This window comes from Neophocaena asiaeorientalis, unplaced genomic scaffold (assembly GCF_003031525.2).
Source record: "Neophocaena asiaeorientalis asiaeorientalis breed wild unplaced genomic scaffold, Neophocaena_asiaeorientalis_V1.1 scaffold210, whole genome shotgun sequence".
Taxonomy (NCBI): Eukaryota; Metazoa; Chordata; class Mammalia; order Artiodactyla; family Phocoenidae; genus Neophocaena; species Neophocaena asiaeorientalis.
In genome coordinates, this window is record NW_020172282.1 from 1,171,569 (window position 1) to 1,185,573 (window position 14,005).

The 14,005-nt window shown below is 42.2% G+C and overlaps 1 protein-coding gene across 1 annotated transcript in view; it reads left to right on the top strand.

The window, feature by feature from the left end:
- Nucleotides 1-5,729: 5,729 nt before the first annotated feature.
- The window catches only part of MAPRE2 (microtubule associated protein RP/EB family member 2), a 158,654-nt gene continuing 150,378 nt past the window's right edge, over nt 5,730-14,005 (top strand). Inside the window, exon 1 of the mRNA XM_024764448.1 lies at nt 5,730-5,785. The gene's annotated coding sequence lies outside the window, so the exon portion shown is untranslated. The remainder of the gene's footprint in view (nt 5,786-14,005) is intronic.

Below are 14,005 nucleotides of genomic sequence, written 5' to 3' on the forward strand. Positions count from 1 at the left end.
TGTGGATCCCAACACTTCCTTCAGTATTCTTTGCACCTGATAAGTCCCTCTGTCTGTCTGACATTACAAACATGCAAGGGCACCAATGTCAATCCATACGTTACTAAGTCCTTTCTCATGTTTTCAGTTTTCACACTTCCTTCCCACACTCTAGTGTATCAGCTCACACAACCCTAGTGTGTTCTTACCCCACTTAGGAGACCACTGGCCAGTATATTACATCCAGACATCTCAGCTAGGCCCTTCCTAGTCTATCCCACTGAGGTCACCCTTCCACACACCCTATCCTTCAGCCACATGGAACTTCTCATCATTCTTTGATCCTATCTCTGGTCAATCTCTGATCAGATCTTTGCTTTCCCATTCCGTCTCTGGAATACTCTGCCCACACACGCTGTCTCACCCCAAAGCATTCTTACCTGGTACTCTCTTCTTCATCCTTCAAGACTCAACCCAAATGTGAGCCCTTCTCTGATGTTCTTCCTCACTGTCCAGTGTTCTCTTAACATATTATTCATACCTTTAATACCCCTCAAGCCACACTATGCACACTCCATGTTTCCCTATCCTGTAAGTCCCTTGAGACCAAAGACCATTTGGGCAACCACAGGCACCTAACTTGGTGACTGCCCAGTAAAAGGCATCACAAAACTGTTTGTTGGATAAATTACAACTTAGCAAGAGTTAAGCAATTTTAAAATTAGAAAAGCTGAAGAAGAGCAAACTTCTTTTGAAGAATCAAAGACTTCTTTCTAGAAGGTTCTGAGAAGACACAAGGAATCAATTACCTATTATTCTCACACTGGTTGACCAACCCATGGACAGGATATAGGAGAATCAAAAAGAAAATGCAATTGGCAAGATAGTCTTCAATAAATCAAAACTAGCTTTCAAGTCAACAAAAATTGACTGAATTGTCTCCCAAGGGATCCCAAGGTGAGACAGTGATGATCCCACTGGTCCCTAGAAGCTCCACGGAACTGCCATAGAAAACTTAAACAGGTTTCATCTCTTGGCCTCAGACTTCATCCTTTAAGAGATAATTACTAATCAACAAATTAATTAAGTATATCTGCTGCTGTCAAAATGTGCTGTGATTAAAAATACTGAATACAATTGATTCTCCTACAATTGTTCTACTGTGTTCTAAGCAGCATATAGAAATATATGTCCAACTTATTTCTTTGTATATGAGTTTTTTTCAGTGTGGTATAAACATAGACCTCTATGCCACAATGGCTTTTTATGAGCCAAGGTAACATTTTGTTCCTTTTGATGTACATTAAACATAGCTTATGATGTATACAACAATATGTAGTATATAATAAGCATATATCCTCTCTGCCATTCTGTAGTATCTTATGGAGGCAGCACTTTTTGCCAGCAGACATAGCTAGAAATTAGGACTTGGGTCAGTCATTTAAGCTCTCTCTTTAACTTCATCTATGAAATAACAATACTTTTTAGCTAACTCACAAATATTTACTCATTAAGAGCTCACACATTGTTTTGCAGGTGGCATTGATTTTTATTGCAACATTTACTCTGTAACTAGACACTAGAGTCATCACAAGGCAGTGATCCCTGTGAAGCTGTCCTCTTATGCCACCTTTACTGCTCATCTTGATAAATGCTATCATATCTTGGTAATGAACACATCCATCTCCATCTTACATGGTATTACTGATACATTTGTAAGTGGTTCACTGCAGCATATCTCTTGAGGTTATGATTTATACTTAGAGCACTATTACAGCTTAGCAAAGACTCAGAGTTAAAAATAAATCAGATAAAATGAAAAGGATTTGAGCAAACAATTTAAAATATTAATTGATAAACTCTACCTCTCCTTTTTAATCTCCCATGTTAGATATTTGTGGAAATGTGGGATTGAAGCTTTCAGAATATAGCCTTAGGAAGATACTGGTGTTATATAAAAATATTTATTTGGGAACTGTTTTATGAGAGGTAAATGTTTCAAAAGGGGTATCGCTGATGGATGTGGACAGAGACAATGTAAAATTGTTGTGATCAAAGGCACTATTTTAGTGCCCAACAACATATTATAATATCCTATATCTGTACAGCATCTTAGAGTTTACAGCATTCATCAATGCTTTATCCTTTTTAGGCACGTGAAGCGTTGGGAGATGTAGGAAGCAAGTCTAGTTGACAGAATCTCTGTTCTTTAGGGAAAGAAGCCTGAAAGCTTATTGAAAACCATGATTTTATTTTATTCACATTGATGAGTGATTTTTTTCCCCTTGCTTATGGACTGATTTTTATACTCAGGGCTACATTTCAACATTCTCTTGAAGACAAGAACATTCTTTGTCAAGGGCATAATTTGTCTCAGTCAATCATAGGAGAAATATGGGACAATTTGAAACTGCTAAAATATTTCCTTCTTGAGATACACATTCATTCCTCAAGTAGAGAATGACCAACAAAGTCAGCAAAATTTGCACATTTGCTTGTGTCAATGTAAGCTTACTTATTTAATGGTTGGTGTGTTCCTCAGGGTATAATCAAGATGTAAGATACTTCCCCGCTCTTGTGTGACAGAAGAGTTTGGATGATCAATTCCTGGAAAGACTGACCTTGACTAAATCATAAGGTGACCCTGACAGGCAGACAGAATTTCTCACTTATAAGTGTCTGTCTACATAATATCAATATTGTATCATAACAGCAATGATGTTGTCTTCCCAAAGGCTCCACATGCAGCTTCCTCAAACTGGTAATCTACGCTCACCCTCTACTATAACTAGACTGTTTTCAGTTTAATTTTATCCCTAACCCTCCTATGTAGTAGTAGAATGGATTCCTATGGTAGACACTACTCATGCCCCCCAAGATTTCTACTTCCCCATTCCTTCTGAGCACATACCCCCTTAAAGTTAGGTAATGGCCATGCCCCTTCCTTTGACTGGGTGAAAGCATTTAAGGTTTGGTGCACAGTTTTCCATATTCTCTTCCCTTGCCATGGTGCTCATGGAGAGGTCACAGGAATGAAGCAGGCTAGATGGTGATTCACCCTGAGAGCTGCCCTGGAGACTCTGCATTGAGCGGGAAATTAATTTTTGTCATATGAAGCAAAGCCACTGAGATTTTGGTGGTGTCTGTCACAGCAGCATAATCTAGGCTACTCTGATGGGTGCAGTCTCCCACCTGATCAGTTCACCTTGATCACCATTTATGCAGCAGCCCACAGCAGCATATGTGGCTGTTATACTAGCGAGTGGTGTTTACACATGAGTTGGCCCCAGTCATTATTGAAGGAAAGAAAGTCTCACAGAAATATCTGGTAGCAGCAAGAAGGTAGCTGGAGCAATCATACTGTGTGAACCACACCCCTGCCAGGTCCATGAATTAGCACTGAGGGCTTTCCAATGCAAATGATCATCTTGATTTATTACTGAGGAGGTATCCATTTTATGAGAGGAGAGAGGAGTTTAATTTAGAACACACTGAAACTTCTAGGCTAGTGGGAAAATCAGTGGAAATGCCTAGCAAGTAATTGGTAATCCAGAAATGGAGCTTGGAAATGGGTCAAGAATGTGGGTATAGATTCAGAAGTAATCTCCACACACTTGAAAGTTGAAAATAAGATAGAAATAAAATTTCCAAGGGAAATAGCAGAAAGTGAGAAAAATAAAAAGCCAAGAAAAGAGTCTTAGGAAACAGTGATATGGGGACGGGCAGAGAGAGGAGAAGCAAAGAAGGGAAATATGGGAATTATGATGACAATACCCATTCATTTTGAAAGCTAAGAATACCATATCTTCATTAATAAATTCATTTCCAGTTAAATTTCAAGGTTTTTAATGAGGATAAAAAATGTACTACTCCGTAATAATCCATTTACTCCCTCGGAGATTAAAATAGATTACCCATCCGACAGGCACCTGGACATTATCTGTAATAAAAAGCAAAATGATTTTTTAATTCAATGTTCCAGAACTCATTTATCAAGATTTAGAGTTTTTCAGAAGAAACAGAAGAACTTTTAAACATGTGTGATTTGCTCTGCATTATGGTTGTTCATTTATTTAACAAACTTATTCTACACATCTGGTGGTGCTAGGTGCCCTTGGGCATAGAGTACTTAGCCTCGGGCAGGCTGCCTCATCCCCTGAGCCCATTTCACACACTGCTCCCCCTGCTGGTATGTTGGACTTTGTGCCAGCTTTGCTCCCGCAAGGATGCCCCCAAGAGCTAATTAGCTAACGTTTGTTAAACCCTAGGTTTGTGTGCCAGGCACTACACTAGGTGCTTTAAATGGGTTTTCTCACTTAATCTTCAAGATTGAGTTGGAGCATCCCTATTTTACAGCTGTGGAGGCTTAAGTGTTAAGAAACTTGCCTAGGGACTTCTGTGGTGGTCCAGGGGGTAAGACTCCGCACTCCCCATGCAGGGAGCCCAGGTTCCATCCCTGGTCAGGGATCCCACATGCATGCCGCAACTAAGAGTTCGAATGCTGCAACTGAAGATCCCGCATGCTGCAACTAAGACCTGACACAGCCAAATAAATAAATAAATATTTTTAAAGGAAGGGAGGGAGGGAGGGAGGAAGGAAGGAAGGAAGGAAGGAAGGAAGGAAGGAAGAAAAGAAACTTGCCTAAAGTCACAAAGCTATTAAGTGGTGCAGTCATGACTCAAAATAGGCTGGCCAACGCCAAAAGGGTGCTCTGAACCTTGCTACTCAAAAGTGTGGTCCTCAAACCAGCAACACTGATGTTACCTAAGAGTTTGCAAAAATACAGGCTCTCAGGTCCAACCTCAGACCCACTCAAACAGAATTTGGTTTTAACAAGGCCCCCAGATGATCCCTCTGTACATTAAAGTTTGGGAAGCACAGAGCAAAGTCACTCCACTCTGCAGACTTCACTTTAATGGATGCTGGGGAGATGGGGACAAGCTTTCTCCTGAGCTGCAATTTGGGGGAGAACAAAGGTATATGTGTGTTCTCCAAGGGCAAAAGGAAGGATTCAGACAACAGGTTCTTGCAGTTTCAAACACTGGAGATCAGCAACAGTCAGGACCACTTCCAAAAGCAGCAGATACGGAGCTGGGTCCTGAAGCCAGAACATTTTCTCAATTCATTTCATTAAAACTCCGTGTGCTCTTCCAAATGGACAAGTGCCCACATCAATAATCTGGAGTTAGCGCCTCCAGCCTGATTCCATTTTCCAAATAGAATCCAGATATCAACCAGCACCAGCAAGCAGATTTCAAACCTCAGTAGAACTTGCTATTATTTATTACATTGTTTATCATATTGTTCAGCTTAGAATTGCCTAGTTTAATTAATAATGTTCAGGACAAAACTAGTTTGCTCCGCAGTATCCATTGTTCCCCAGGTATGAGTACAAACACTTGGTGTAAAAAGCAGATGCAAGCCGGTTGGTGTGCAGGCCCCCAGTTACAGGTACTTAATTCAGGGTGTGGGGTCGCCTCTTAAGTCCCCTTTCTGAGCCGCGCCGGCCTCCTCCCTCTCGGCTGTTGCCCAACAGTTCGGCTCCTTTCACCGGCTGCCACTTTATTCCTTGTCACCAACTCACTCTGGCTTCCCAGGGCCCTAACCAGCGTTAGGGACTGACCCGCCGGCGGGTCGCCTCCGACCTGCCCAGGCCTGTCGGCGGCGGCGGCGGTCCCCACCTGCCGGCGGTGGCAGACGGCGAGTCACGTGTGGCGGAGGGGGCGGAGCGCGACCGGCCGGGTGGGTGGAGAAAACAAAGCCCCCAGCTGTCAGTAGAGGAAGGAGGCGACGGCGCCGGAGCAGGTGAGTCAAGTGCATTTAAAGCGGTACCGCCCTGGCGCACCCGGACACCCCTAGTCCTGGCGCAGTCCCTCCCAGGTCAGACGCTGGCCGCGCCTCCTTCCGCCGCCTGGGGGCTGCAGTCCGCCAGTCGCTCAGCCGGCGGGACCGGGGGTCTCCAAACCCAGCAAGAAGTTGTGCAGGGGTTGGCGCCGGGGCCCCTGGGTGTGCATCCGCTGCGCTCCTGCGGGCCACATCCCTCCTTCGGGGCCCCAGAGCTGCGCACCCCGGGAAAGGGGAGGGAATCAGGGCTGCCACGCTGGCAGAGGCAAAGTGGACCGGCTCGGGGGGTGAGAGCCGGGCTGGCCAGGACTCTTGGCGCTGGAGAAGGAGGGGGGTCTTGCGAGTGCGCACCCGTAGCGCGCGGACCTCAAGGCGACGGAGTTGGGGCGCGGGGACTGAGAACTAGGGGCGCTGGCAGGGGCTGTGCGCTTCGGGGCAGACCAGGAAGTGCAGCGCACGGGCGACAGCCGGCTGGGGATCAAACTTTGGACCGCCCCCCCGCCCCCAGCCCAGCTGCCTCCCCCAGGGCTTCTCCAGCGAAGAGCAGCCCCACCTCTCCATTCCGACTCCGGTTCCCGCCTGTGCTCCCGGCGCCCGGGACGTGGGAGCCGGATGGGTGGGAAAGAGAGCGGGTTATTATTCTGATCTCAAGTGGTTTTCAGCAAGGAGCACCCTGCGCTCAGGGCGGGAGCAATTCAGCGACTCCCCATTCTGTTTAAGTAAGAAATTCTTCAGTCCACCCTTCAAAGGACTGGGCAGTGACCACAAATCCCACAAAGGGCGGGCAGGAGGGGTGGGCACAGAAAGACCCTCCCTTCTGAACCCGGAGCGCTCGGTCATGCAGACTTTGAGACCCCGAAAGGGCCAGTGGACTAGGTCACCCCTTGAGTCACTTTGCCAGTCCCGTGCCAAGGGCCGCCCAGTGCAGAGGGCAGAGCTGTAACCTCGGAGGCAGGGGCGTTGCAGCTCAGGAGGAGCCTTTGTCTTAACCCCCGGACCCCTTCTGCTAGTCCTCGCTGGGTCAGTAGCGCGTAGAGTAATTAATATTCCAAACATTAGCCGTCCCTTCGCCCGGGCACCAGCCAACACTGCTGTACCCTCCCTGCGGGTTTCTCCATCTCTTGCGCACATCCTCTTCTTTTCCAAAAACATGGTATGTGGTCCAGACCCGCTAGGCAAGAAGAGGTTACTAAACGCACTGTAGTGCAGTCACGTAAAATCAAGGGTTAAGTGTTCAAACCTGCACCCGCCCGCCCGCGAGGAGACGGAAGAACTTTCTTGATTAGCATAGTATCTGCCCTGGGGGCCGCACTGCGACGCGGCGGGTCGGTCCCAGCGAGGTGAAGAGTGCAGTCCCCTCTCGACTGAGGTTTGACGCAGCACCTGCTTCCAATCTGAAGGACCCGAGCCTTCCAACTTTGCCGAACAATACACTGTGGAATGAAACAGAACAGAGATCAGAAGGTAACCGAAAGAATAGCAACGTTTGAGATGCTTCGCTTAAGCACTAAATTTAGCTTAGTTTTTAGCAAGGGTGGGGGGCAGGGGCAGGGGTCCTTGCCAACCTTCCATTCCGGAAATGACCCTTGCTTTGCTAGCGTTCTTTGCTGCCAAATTAATTAAGATACCGGTTAGGGGCTGTCAATAGATCTCCAAGATAGGGGGGTTGGGAACCCACCGAGTGGTCGTTAGGTAAGCTCAACTGGCAAGTTTCACTTGCGTGGGAAGAACAATGCTTCTTCAACGCAAAGATTCCCAAATTTTGCTGCCCGGGGAACTTTGAAAAATCCTGATGTCCATATCTCATCCCAAACCATTTAATTAGACTGTTTTGAGATGACAGTGAGGTTTGGAGTTGTTGTTGTGGTGTGTTGTGGTGTGTGTGTGTGTGTGTGTGTGTGTGTTAATCTCCAGGTGATTCCATTGTGCAGCCAAATTTGAGAACCAGTGAGGCAAGGGCAGAGTTCAGTGGCCGGCAGCCGCAAGCTGCAAGACAAGATGCCAGTTTAACTACCTGGGTGGGTGGGGAAAACCACGCTGAAACTGGAATGCTGTTGACCAATGCCTGGGGTCGCGGGGACTGTCATCTGGCAGCTTGGCTGGCGGTGGTACCTGCCACATCATTTTTCACCCTCTCAGCCTAGGGTCTAGTTCTTAGTGGAAAGATCGAAGTTCACTGTCAGTGCCTGGTTTCTGCACGGTTGTTAAGGATACGGGAGAAACTTCATTCCAGAGGTGATTCACGTGTAGCAGGCAGTGGGAAAACCCAGGAGAAACTAACTTGGAGCAGCCTGGTGAGTCAGAAGCCTGCACTCAAAGGCGGATCCCGAGAATAGGAAGTAATTACATGGAGTAGCTTATTGACACCCACTACTCCACTCCTTTGAAAGCACTTTTGAATATGTGATCAGAATCTGTTTGCTTGTTTGAGCCGCTCCCTTTCCCAGCACTGTAAAACACAAAGCCAACTAGATAGACGTCTTGTAATTTCCTTGGTGGGAGGCATGTAGAAAAAAAAAATGTTGCAAAGTAGTTTGGGTTATTTCAATTATGCGAAACAGAGAGGATGAATTTGCAAAACAAATTTTGTATACAAAAAAGTCAAGTAACTGTTTGATTACACATTCAGAGGTAGATTAAAGAATCTATTTAAATAGAAATGGTTACATCTAACATTTTACGAGGAATCTTATTAACCGAAGGTCTCTTGCTTAAAAAAAAATCATCCTCAGGCATGATCCTAATAAGATAGCCTATTTAGAGATGTACACAGTTTATGAAATACTTATTTTTATTACTATTAACTTCAGTTATCTCTCTTTTCCTCATTATTCTTTATATCATCATAACTCTCTTGCCTAAACGCTTTCTTCTGCATCCTCAGTTTCTTTAAGGGGGAACAACCATGCCTAGCACATAGCAAGCATTCAATATCATCAGCTGTTGAACTTTATTTGAACCCCTCATAACACCTATGTACCCTGCTTGGTATTCTGTTATCTAGAAGGGGCCTTTAATGTCTACAGCCCCTATAGCACAGAGCACAGTCCTTTTGTGTTTGTACTGAACATTATCAGAAGGTAGGGAGAATATTTATAAGCAAAGCATCCTGAATACATTCGTTTTTATTTTTTTCCAAGATAGACATTCTGGATATGTAGGAGCCAAAGTTCTGTTACCGTTCTTAAGAGCCATAAAATGGTAGCTCATTTGTTTGCTTACATTTTTACATAAAACAATTTAGCATCCTGAGAATAACTAATAATTGTTATAATACTTAACTACACTCTCATGGATCCAAGATTCACTTCATGAAAATTTCACTCTCTACCCATTATTATGGAAAAAACACGTATTTTTTCCAAAAGGAACTAATTAAGCTAGGAGAGTTATTTCAGAGTAGGATAAATGGCAGATTCATAGACAGCTTTTATTGTCTTCTACCTACATTAAAAATAGCACAAATATATTTAAATATCCAGCATATTTAAAAATGGAAATTTGGATGTATTCCTTGCTGGATACCAGCAAAAATAAGTGTTAATAAGAATTTCCAAAAGCCAAAATGATGTAAATGAACCCGTTCTTATTTCTGTGTAGCTGAGAAAATTCTCTGGGAATGCACTTCTGAAATTTCAACTTCTCTTAGGGAAGGTGTAAGATACTGAAAGGCTGAAACATAGTCTAGAAAAATGGTACTAATTCAGATAAATCAGAAACTGTTCATGAGAGGATAGTACAAACCTAGCTTTGTGATATTTACAAGTAGCCCAAGAGGGTGAGGTACAAAGAAAGGGTATAGCCTCAACTTTAGAAGCGCTGAAGTTTTTGAGAACAGATGAGAACCACCCAGTCTTATTACCTTAAATTTATACAGCCCATTGATCTTATTAACCTATCAGGGCCTAAACACAGTTGGGTAGATAGTATTCCTATGTGCCAAATAGCACAGGTCCAGAAATTAAATGATCTTCAAAGTGGGGAGAAATCTGGAGCCCTCACTCCTTTTCCAGGGTCTGGTCTATCATCCTGTTATTTCTTGACTAGCTTTGATGTAATCTTGTCTGGAGGTTTTGGGTAGGCAAGCTCAGTTCTAATTATATCATCCCTTCTTAAAGTAGGAGAAACTCTTCACCTATATCATGCTCTCATTTATTCTCAAATTATCAACCTTTGAACTAGGCCAACCCCAAACAACTGGAGCCACATCGTTGGCTTCTTATCCAGATAAGCAAAGTAAGAATTTTTAACTTGTATGAGGGTTCTTAAATGTTAGTCATATCATCCAGCAAAAGCGTAAATGCCCGGTACAGCATCTTTACTAAATAGTCCTTCAACTGGTGCTTCACTGTCCCTTCACAGGAGGCTCTCAGCAGCATTCACTTACTGGAGACCACAAAGAACACACCCAACTCTTTTTCATGTTCACCTGCAACCATCCTGAGCGTTTAAAGTGAATTTATTCTCCTTAATCAGGACAATCTGGCTAAAGTATTTCAAATGTGTTAATTGCACAAGATTTTTGCTCCAGATCTATAACCACAGATTTTAAGAGAAGTATTCAGAATTGTGGTTTGTTACACCACAGCCTCATAGAATAGAATTATCGGTAAATTTGCTTCCAACAAACCTAATAATCTACACACTTCAGAAAGGACTACTGACAAACTTCATGCAATGGCATTAAGCTTAGGTTGAGTTGAAACCCATGAGTCGATCAACAGATCAGGAAACTCGATCAGGGATCAGCCATCTATGACCCAATGTCTCTTTTTGTATAGCCTATGAATTAAGATTGGTTTTTGTATTTTTTAATGGTTGAAAATAGAGCAAAAGAAGAAAAACATTTGTGGACCGTTGAAAATTATGTGAAATTCAAATTTAAGTGTCCAAAATAGTTTTGTTGGACTACAGTCCTACTTACTCACGTATATGTTGTCCGTGTCTGCTTTTGTGCTGCTGCATGGAATGGAATAGTTGCACCGAAGACTGTATGGGCCACAACACCTGAAATATTTACTGAATATTTACAGTCAAGGTTTGCAGACCGTGGGTTTATTCCAACTCAATACACTTCTGTTTTAAATGAGAATTTGCTCACTGAAAACCTTGGTATTTTTTCAGTTTTTTCCCCTTTAGAGAAGGGGAAAATTTTTGTTTCCAAACATAGGTCAACTAATCTCCAAAGTTAGTTTAGTTTCACATTCCCCTTTTCTGTGTATTTATTCCCCTGTTGAGAATATTTGCAAAAGTAGTACATTTCTAAATAATATGTGAATTTTAGTGATGTGGTCAGCCGTAAAACTTCTGAACCTAAACAGCCCAAACAGTGCAATATTAACTTACGTTGAGCTACATCACTGTTTCCAGAGCTCTAGAAAATAGGAAAACATACCCTTGACAACAAGCCCATGGTCACACTTGCCTCAATTCTTTAGCCGTAGAAACTTCCTTTTCCTCCACCCTAGGAGGGCGTTTGTATTCTTATTTGGTTTAGTATATTAATGCATAATTTGAGGATCTATTCAGATTTAGATGTTTTTCACTGACTGTCACTTCATACACTTAAAACATGATGTGGAAACTTGCTGCTTTGGGAAATAGCACCACTCTTCTGAAGTATACATTTAAGGTAAATTGCTTGCTACTTACAAAAGGCAATGATCATTAGGTAATAAGCAGACATACATAGTCACTTCTATCACTAAAGGCTGACAGTATGCCATGGACAATTTAGTTTGAAATTTCTAAATTCAAAAACAGATCAATTAGGATCCAGAAATTCAAATTATATGCCTTCCGCTCAAGGCTGGACAGATTACTCTTAAGATTCTAGAAGGAATATTTGAAAGGACAACTACATTGATAGGAACTTGTCTTAATTTTTTACTGTAAGTGTTGCCTCATCAAATATCCTTCAGTTAAGAGAACTTCCTCTTTTTGATGACTTGTTAATGTCACAGGCTATTTGCAAGTGAGTTTCACTTAGATTAATAGAGCAATTTTAAGGGTTATATATAATTTGTGTCCTCTTCATCTCTTCCAGAATCAGTACACCTGCAATTTAGAGACCAAAAAAATCAAACATTGCATTATAAGTAATGTAAATTTTGAGGTGCCTGAGGTCAGGTAAACCATTTCTGAAAACTAAAACAGATTGTAAGTGTATTTAATCCCATCCTAGGGCTATTGGTAGTAATGGCTTGTAGGTAACTAACTTCCAAGGTAACTTAACCCACTAGTGTTCCTGACAGGAGTAATTGGGGAAGGGGAGGAGGGAGACGACAGAAGACAGATTGTCTAACTCCTGTGCTGACTGGGTAAGGAACTAGTCCAAGTGAAATTAACTTTCCACCCTTATCATCATTTAGATTTCACTAAATTTTTTTATGAAATACATTTTGTTTGATATAGTGTCTGCCGTACATATACCACTCATAGTTCTCTCCAAAGTAGTTCCTAAAATTAGGAACTAATTGGATTGACTATATTTTTACCAGAATAGGGAATTCATAATTGTCAATTGCTTAAGCAGGGGCAAAACACTCAGAAGCATTTTGCTAACACACAAAACTTGGTTCTAACTTAGAGTTAATCATAAACATCATGGCAGGAATGCTATTGATATTTAAAGTCAGTAGAAGGGAAAATAAGCAAGAAAAGGCAGCTGGAAAATGAGGTAATTCCTGTTTTTTTTGCTAAAGTATCTGAAACTTTTTATTGGCTGTCATACTTAAAAGTGAAATCAGAGGACTAAATTACCGTCTTTAAAAGCTGGTAAAGTCGGCTTTCAGCAACTGATAAGCAAGAAGGGAGAGAGTGCCTGCAATCACCTTACACTTTCCTTCCTTCGAAAATAATGTTAAATCTAAACACCCTGCCAAAATGTGATGTATTAAGAACTTCTCATGAGTGTAAGAAACCACTATCTCCATTTTCCCACTGAGCATCTTCAGTTCTCCAGAAGTGGAAAAGACAGGCAACTAGAAGAAACACTTTCCTGCTTTGCACCACCTGGTCCTTCCCCAGAAAGGAAGCTATTGATATAAGACTCCTGTTAGCTTCACTTCCAGCTTGCCCTCTATCGTGACTTTTTTTAAGTGTGGTCTTTTGGGCACAAATCTCTTAAAAGGAATTCCCATGAATCAACAGCTGTAATAGCCAAGTACTCCATGTGGTATTGCCAAGTCCAGAAAGCAATTCTCTGTGCAGCTGGAATGTTTAAGCAACACTGTCAGTGGGTCGGTTAATTCATCATCCCAGCATCTGGCTCCCTTAACACCTAAATGTAAGTTAGAATCTAGGGTATGTTTTTAGCAATGGTTGCTGCATAAAACACAGGATGCCCAGTTAAATCTGAATTTCAGATTAACAATGATTTTTTTTTTTAGTATAAGTATGTCCCATATATTGCATGGGGTATTCTCATACTGAAAAAATTAAACTTTTATCTAAATTTCAAATTTAACTGGGCATCCCATCTTTTTGATGGTGGTTGATTGAGGTTTTGTTTTATTTTTGTTTTCTCTTTTTGTTTTTGCTAAATTTTACAATCCTACTTTTATCTCATAATCTCAAAATGACTAGCTTTCCTGGTCTGTAAAATATCTGATCCGAGACTCTATTTCTGGGTTAATAAAATATCTGAGCTGCCTTCACCTGCTAAAGAGAAAACTAAAGCCATTATCGGAAGTTTTCTGCACATTTTGCTTAATTAAGAAGGGAAATAAAAAGTAAAGCCAGATCTCGAAAATTAGCAATTTTTTATTTGTAAGATATCTTAAGGTACTTTCTATTCTTTCACAGACCTTTTAATAAAGTAGATACTTTAATGGGTAAATTGTTAGCTCAAGTGGGGTAACGTGAGAAACCCATCAACCATGACATTGTTGATTGAAGTTCAATCTCAGGTGATTCCCATGATGCCTTGCTAGTCAAGTGAGATCCTGGGACCTGTAGCATCAGCATCTCCTGGGATGCCTTGAAATGCAGAATTTGGGGCTCCACCCCAGACCTTCTCAATCAGGATCTTCACTTTAACAAGATCCATAAGTGATTCGTATACACCTTAAAGTTTGAGAAGCCCTGAAGTAAAGGATCCACTTTTTCACCATAAATTGGTCTTTATGTTTAATATCACGTTGCAATAATCCTTAAGAAACTGTTTCTTTTAACACACAG